At 46.8% G+C, this 7019-nt stretch overlaps 1 long non-coding RNA gene across 1 annotated transcript; it reads right to left on the reverse strand.

Annotated features, from left to right (window-relative positions):
• Positions 1–1193: 1193 nt before the first annotated feature.
• Positions 1194–6256, reverse strand: LOC140695355 (uncharacterized). Its single transcript, XR_012071079.1, has 5 exons — positions 6075–6256; positions 2957–3107; positions 2794–2866; positions 1626–1696; positions 1194–1417 (listed from the first exon to the last, which is right to left on the reverse strand). It is a non-coding gene; the product is annotated as an uncharacterized lncRNA (long non-coding RNA).
• Positions 6257–7019: the final 763 nt, after the last annotated feature.

Raw genomic sequence — 7019 nt, forward strand, 5'->3', positions numbered from 1 at the left:
GAGCTGCATGGCCTGACGTGTTTGCAAAACAAGCAAGAAGCAGACCAACAAAGAATCAAACCAACAAACAAGCACCAAAACGGTACGGTTGGCTGACATCTACCAAGGGAATCATGATTATTCAAAAGAAAATACTCAAGGTGATGTCAAGGATCATTCAGCACGCATCGACCCAGTATCGCGGCTTGCATGTACTCAGCACACTTGTCTTCGGAAATCAGAGGCGTGCATTCATATTCGTAAATATTGATTCATAAGAGCATATCGTGACCTAACCCAAATGCCGATTTGGAATCAAATGGATTCCTAGTCCGTGATGTAGACTTGTATGTCTTCCGACAGGATGAAGGAATGCCATATTCTACGCTACGTAGAGAAGAAATGTAAGAAGCCTATAACAAAGGCACGTAGATCTGCCAAAGTGTACTAAGAGCAAAAGAGACAGACAGTAAAGTGCACATTGGGGTTGGTTTCATTTCTTGGAATTTCAGCCCCCATGAAACAAATGGATCCATGTCCTGAGAGTGCGGGTGTTTCAGCAGAAATCAGGCGACGCATATGTATTCCGGGTGTACGGATATCATAGGAACATAAGTCTCCTTTAGAGGGTCTCTGTGTACTGTGAACTGTTAGAAAGTTTAAAGACGTGTGAAACCATCAACTAAAAAGGGACCCACTTCCCTCCATTGGTACTGTGCATACAGATCTGAGCAAAAGGTAAGAGGGAAGAAGAAAGGCCCATGGGACGCTAGTGGGTAGAATCACATTTACCTTAGGCACCTCTCGTCGGATGCAGCCCCTCCCCCAACACTGACAAGATGCAGCAGCCATTGGGGATGGCAGGTACCGGTTGGATTCCAGGTGGAATGTTGGTGTGTACCGCGAGGCTTGTTGTGGCTGTTGGATCCTAGGTAACCGGGCAGAGTTCTGTGGGTGGATCAGTGTGATGGAGGGGCTGCCGCCCTCTGTGGAGCTTGGCTTAGGTGTTTGGTCCGAGAAGCTGTGTAAGTTCGAGATACTGCTGCTGCCCAAAGACCTGAGTTCACAGGTCAGTTTCCAGAACCTTTCAGAGCAGACAGTGGAAGATCTGCCTGTCATCAGCTTACTGGTGAGGCTCCGAGGTACTTTCAGACTTGCCCAGTCCTGGTGAAGTCGACTTTAGGGGAGACACGAAGAGAAGCTGGGCGAAAAGCTGGCTGCACGGATTGAGGAGAGATGCGAACACATGGATGAGAGATGTTCTGCTACAATGGAGAATACTGGCGTGGAGACAGCTGTAGAGGATACCAGGCTCAAAAGACATTCATGAGACCTATTGATCCTCGCTGATACTGGCAGAAACATACGGAGTGCCAACGTGGACTTGAGGAAGTTCCTCAATTCTCTTCTCCAAGAACGGGTCCAAGGTCCCTGACATCTGCAAGAGAAGAGATGGCAGAGATGATCAAAACGCTCCTGTTCTTGGAAGAGGTCGTGAGAATCCACACGTCCCAAGGGGCATTCCCAAGCCATTCAGACCAGAATTCACCAAGCCCAGGTAAGCCTTTTCCCAGGTTTGGGCCTAGCTAGCAAGCACTTGCCCTTCCCTCCCCTCCACTCAGGCATCCATTTTGAAGGATCAGTACCTGAGCTGCAATGAAGCCATTACGAGAAGAGCAAGCCCCTCCTAGAATCAGACTTCCTCCAGCTTCACACTCTGTGAACAACAGTGAACTCCTTCAAGGTCAAATAGTCTCGGCTGAAATCGATAGGAATTGAATACTTAGCTCACACCTAGAAACGATGGCCTTCCGCTAGATTCAGCCAATGTTGTGTTTATGTCTTCCCTGGGGTGAAGGGAGTGTGGTAAGTCAGGGGAATCTTTGACTGAACTTGAATCTGTATTAGGCCTCAGTTTTTCAAGACAGTATAGGTAAATAGTACATGTCAGAAAGTGAACTGTACTGTCAAAGTCGCCAGTGACATTAAAGACACAGCTTCTGTGGATCGTCTTTCAATTGAGTCAAGCCCCCGGGGGCACAATATCATGGGGGTGCAGACTTGGTTGCGTTAAATGGCTTTACCCAACATGATCGGATGATGAATCGTTCTCATCACTGATAGAAGAACACCTGGTTCTCAATAGACTAGCATAACTGCAGCAGGGTTGTCCTAGCTATAATGCCTCTAGGTGCTTTTGGATTCAAACCTAAATGTATATATTTGGTTTGTTTCCTCTTGTATTTTCCTAGAGAGGGATGTTACCCCTTGAAATGCCAACATTGGCCAGTAGGTGTCACTGGGAGTAAAGGGCACCACATGCACAAGTGTATCCAAGGTTGGGGGTTATTTCATGTTTCCAATAGTTATTTCATGGTTCCTGTTGGTTTCGGAGGCTTCAACCGTAAAGAGCTGACATGACCCCTTTAACAGTTTGGACTGGAAGTTTGCATTCTTTCTGTCTAGGTTTTCCGTAGAGCTGACAAAATGTTACCAAAATTGACAAGTCTGGCTTCTAGGTCGATACAGTGTGTTTCAAAAAATAACTTCATTTTCGTATACTCCCAAAACATGTAAATGAATTCTGTTAAACTTCTTAAAGACTGCAAATGAGATATCAACACACTGTCAAAACAGGTGTCTTCGGACAATCCCTCCCACCAAGGCTGTATAGAAACAAAGAGCTAAGCAAATATCACATTTCTGTGAAATGTATCTGGATAGTGTTGATTCATCGATGCCCAGTTGGCAGAGAAGAAGTGCAACCTGCACTCACTTGCTCCCAGGTACAGAGCAATGGAAACATCCACTCACCCAGCCCTTGGCACAGGACACTTGCCGAAGAGAGGCCTGTTACTTCCAAAGACAGGATGAGGCCTCAGGACACCTGGAAGCAGGAGAAGGCAAAGCAGGGAATGGAAACCAGTGCAGGGTCTGACCCCTGGTGATGGAGCAACAAGGGTGAAACTCTGTTTACCTTGGACGCACACTCTCAAGCGGACAGGAGACATGGGATTGAAGGTGATGTGCTGAGATTTACAAGAGTGCACAGCAGATGCTTGGCTGACAGAACTCAAAGAATCCAGCGCAAAATATCCCCACAGTTGATTCTGAGACCAAGATCCGAGCTGCCAAATTTGAGGTAGCAGAGGCAACGGTCAGTGAGGGATAGGGCTACGGATGATGGCACACGCTGAGTCTCAGGGATCTGGAGTGCGTTGTGGGATGTGGTGGGTCGAATCAAGAGAGCAAACCGAACTGTGTACCAATGATAAAGCAACCACACTGGTCGCGCGGTTGAGATTACCGATATGTCCCATGGCCACACCCAGTGCATCTGCAGGACCAGGGACCAATTGGGCATCTTGCCAATAGAGCACGTGTGGGGCTGAATCAGAGCTATCGTGCATCTGGTCTGAGGGATCCAGGGGGCCTTGGGTTTGAAATCAGAATGAAAAGCCTTAGGATCTGCTACATTCATAACCTGGGCTGGGATTATGGTTTGGTTTGAGGCACAGGATGCGCAACAGCTCTGTGGTTGCCTTCGTGCACCCGTGCCACAAGGATGAGAGGACAAGGAAGAGTGGTCCAAGTCCACAGCGTGAGAAGAGGAAGCATTTCCTTCAGCACTATCTCCCAAAAGCGGATGCTACATTTTGGATGGCACCGGCACGGTACGGCACCGAGGACACCAAGGTAGGTCTGCGGGATCATTCCAGCAGGCCCTGATGTGTGACATCCATGGATGAGCTTCCACTGGTGTTTCAGTAGACAGAGAAGCTCTGGGAAGAACTGCTTTCATTGGGACATTCCCGTGGCACTACAAAGCACAAGCGCACTCTCAGTTTGCTTTTTTTTAAACACTCCAAAATGACATAGAGCAGAATGCAGAGCTGAGAACCTTTAGAAGCCTCATTTCCACAAGAGGAAGTGTCCTGCGCACTTTCAGAATTGTGAGATATGCGTAACCGAAATGAAGTTATGCTAATCGAAATAGTATGGGATGTTCATCACAACAAATGCAACACCAGCAATTGGAGATATACCAGACAACACACACAGGAACAGAATATGGCATCAATGTCTAGGAGAAGTTGTCCTCACAGAAATCCCATGGAATTGCGTAGAGACAAGAGTCTAAAATTTTCACTTAACAAAGCCCTAGAAGTCTACATTAGATACCTGATATTACCTGACCAGTAGAGATGAAGAAGTACAGTAAAAGAAACAGGAAGTACCATTTTCAGTTCCAAAGATATTGAAGGCCCAGAAGATAAGCTTTCAAACAACTAGACTGCAAAACGCTATCCAGACCAAGTGTTGAAATTGGAGGTCTGGAAAACCCTGAAGAACAACATTGTCTCAGAATCACAAAAGGCAGAATATCAGAAAAGGGGAAGAGAAAGTCTAAAGACGAGCCAAAAAATATCAGAAAACTCAATGGATGTGATCATATCAGGGCCAAAATTCAGCCCTTAGCAGACTAGATAATGCAGAGGGACGCGTGAATGACTGTGAAGTCAGGGGAACAGAAATCCCTCGGTCAGAAGCAGACATAGGAAAGCAAGTGCAAACCAATGAAACATTGCTGTTGAATCCTGGGTTAAGACAGGGCATGAAAGACTAGAGTTCATAAGAGTCCCAGATGGAAAAGCAAGAGATAAAGAAACAAAAACTGTCTGAAAATGTATCTGTAGAAAAATCAGACTGAAACGTGCTGAAAGCCAAGAAAGAATCATCTATGCGAATTCAGGGATTACACAGCATCCAAAGGAGGTGGAATCCCAATAGACCTACCAGCAGCTGTATGATTCAAATCAACAAAGTTCACGAATATCCCAGTGATTTAAAATGCACCTGGAGGAAACAACATAGTCACAAGGGAACCTCCAGAGGGGTTTCAGCTGATATCTCGGCAGCAATATTGCAGGACAGGGAGGAGTGCCAGGACACAGACCATATCCTGAATGGCCAAATGCTGCCACCTAGGGTAGCCTATGCCCCATGACCACCATTTCTAATAACGGCAGAGCTAGAGAATTCCACAGACCGGCAAATCTTAAAAGAATTCAGCAGTTCAAAACTTCTTCTAAAAGGAAGGTTGAGAATACTCCCCTGAATAGAAAAGCAGCAAGATGAAATGGAAAGAAGAAAACCATTATTGGAAATGCAAGAAGAGCATGAGTGGCAAAGAAGAAACAAGAAGAAGGCAAGGAGGACATCAAAACCCTAAAGATGGGAGAGGGAAGCAGGAAATCATAGGTGATTGGAAGCACTCTCTTAAGTGAATCAGCTTATTGGACTCTCTGTTTGAAGCGAAAGGAGAGCTGCATGGCCTGACGTGTTTGCAAAACAAGCAAGAAGCAGACCAACAAAGAATCAAACCAACAAACAAGCACCAAAACGGTACGGTTGGCTGACATCTACCAAGGGAATCATGATTATTCAAAAGAAAATACTCAAGGTGATGTCAAGGATCATTCAGCACGCATCGACCCAGTATCGCGGCTTGCATGTACTCAGCACACTTGTCTTCGGAAATCAGAGGCGTGCATTCATATTCGTAAATATTGATTCATAAGAGCATATCGTGACCTAACCCAAATGCCGATTTGGAATCAAATGGATTCCTAGTCCGTGATGTAGACTTGTATGTCTTCCGACAGGATGAAGGAATGCCATATTCTACGCTACGTAGAGAAGAAATGTAAGAAGCCTATAACAAAGGCACGTAGATCTGCCAAAGTGTACTAAGAGCAAAAGAGACAGACAGTAAAGTGCACATTGGGGTTGGTTTCATTTCTTGGAATTTCAGCCCCCATGAAACAAATGGATCCATGTCCTGAGAGTGCGGGTGTTTCAGCAGAAATCAGGCGATGCATATGTATTCCGGGTGTATGGATATCATAGGAACATAAGTCTCCTTTAGAGGGTCTCTGTGTACTGTGAACTGTTAGAAAGTTTAAAGACGTGTGAAACCATCAACTAAAAAGGGACCCACTTCCCTCCATTGGTACTGTGCATACAGATCTGAGCAAAAGGTAAGAGGGAAGAAGAAAGGCCCATGGGACGCTAGTGGGTAGAATCACATTTACCTTAGGCACCTCTCGTCGGATGCAGCCCCTCCCCCAACAATGACAAGATGCAGCAGCCATTGGGGATGGCAGGTACCGGTTGGATTCCAGGTGGAATGTTGGTGTGTACCGCGAGGCTTGTTGTGGCTGTTGGATCCTAGGTAACCGGGCAGAGTTCTGTGGGTGGATCAGTGTGATGGAGGGGCTGCCGCCCTCTGTGGAGCTTGGCTTAGGTGTTTGGTCCGGGAAGCTGTGTAAGTTCGAGATACTGCTGCTGCCCAAAGACCTGAGTTCACAGGTCAGTTTCCAGAACCTTTCAGAGCAGACAGTGGAAGATCTGCCTGTCATCAGCTTACTGGTGAGGCTCCGAGGTCCTTTCAGACTTGCCCAGTCCTGGTGAAGTCGACTTTAGGGGAGACACGAAGAGAAGCTGGGCGAAAAGCTGGCTGCACGGATTGAGGAGAGATGCGAACACATGGATGAGAGATGTTCTGCTACAATGGAGAATACTGGCGTGGAGACAGCTGTAGAGGATACCAGGCTCAAAAGACATTCATGAGACCTATTGATCCTCGCTGATACTGGCAGAAACATACGGAGTGCCAACGTGGACTTGAGGAAGATCCTCAATTCTCTTCTCCAAGAATGGGTCCAAGGTCCCTGACATCTGCAAGAGAAGAGATGGCAGAGATGATCAAAACGCTCCTGTTCTTGGAAGAGGTCGTGAGAATCCACACGTCCCAAGGGGCATTCCCAAGCCATTCAGACCAGAATTCACCAAGCCCAGGTAAGCCTTTTCCCAGGTTTGGGCCTAGCTAGCAAGCACTTGCCCTTCCCTCCCCTCCACTCAGGCATCCATTTTGAAGGATCAGTACCTGAGCTGCAATGAAGCCATTACGAGAAGAGCAAGCCCCTCCTAGAATCAGACTTCCTCCAGCTTCACACTCTGTGAACAACAGTGAACTC

Source organism: Vicugna pacos, unplaced genomic scaffold (genome assembly GCF_048564905.1).
Source record: "Vicugna pacos unplaced genomic scaffold, VicPac4 scaffold_196, whole genome shotgun sequence".
NCBI classification, from domain to species: Eukaryota; Metazoa; Chordata; class Mammalia; order Artiodactyla; family Camelidae; genus Vicugna; species Vicugna pacos.